Consider the following 255-nt stretch of genomic DNA (forward strand, 5'->3'; position numbering starts at 1 on the left):
CTTCTATCTCTACACAAGTGAAATATCATAGTACTTCTGGAAAGTGGAAGGGTTGATATGCTCATGTTAAAATATTTGGTGGTTTTGTGGTCACTCACTCGCTCGCTCACTCTCACTCACTCACTCTCACTCACTCTCACTCACTCACTCACTCTCACTCACTCACTCACTCACACTCACTCACTCACTCACTCACTCACTCACTCACTCACTCAGTCACTCACTCACACAACACACTCACACACACACACTCAC

This window comes from Sinocyclocheilus grahami, unplaced genomic scaffold (assembly GCF_001515645.1).
Source record: "Sinocyclocheilus grahami isolate Dianchi unplaced genomic scaffold, SAMN03320097.WGS_v1.1 scaffold513.1, whole genome shotgun sequence".
NCBI lineage: Eukaryota > Metazoa > Chordata > Actinopteri > Cypriniformes > Cyprinidae > Sinocyclocheilus > Sinocyclocheilus grahami.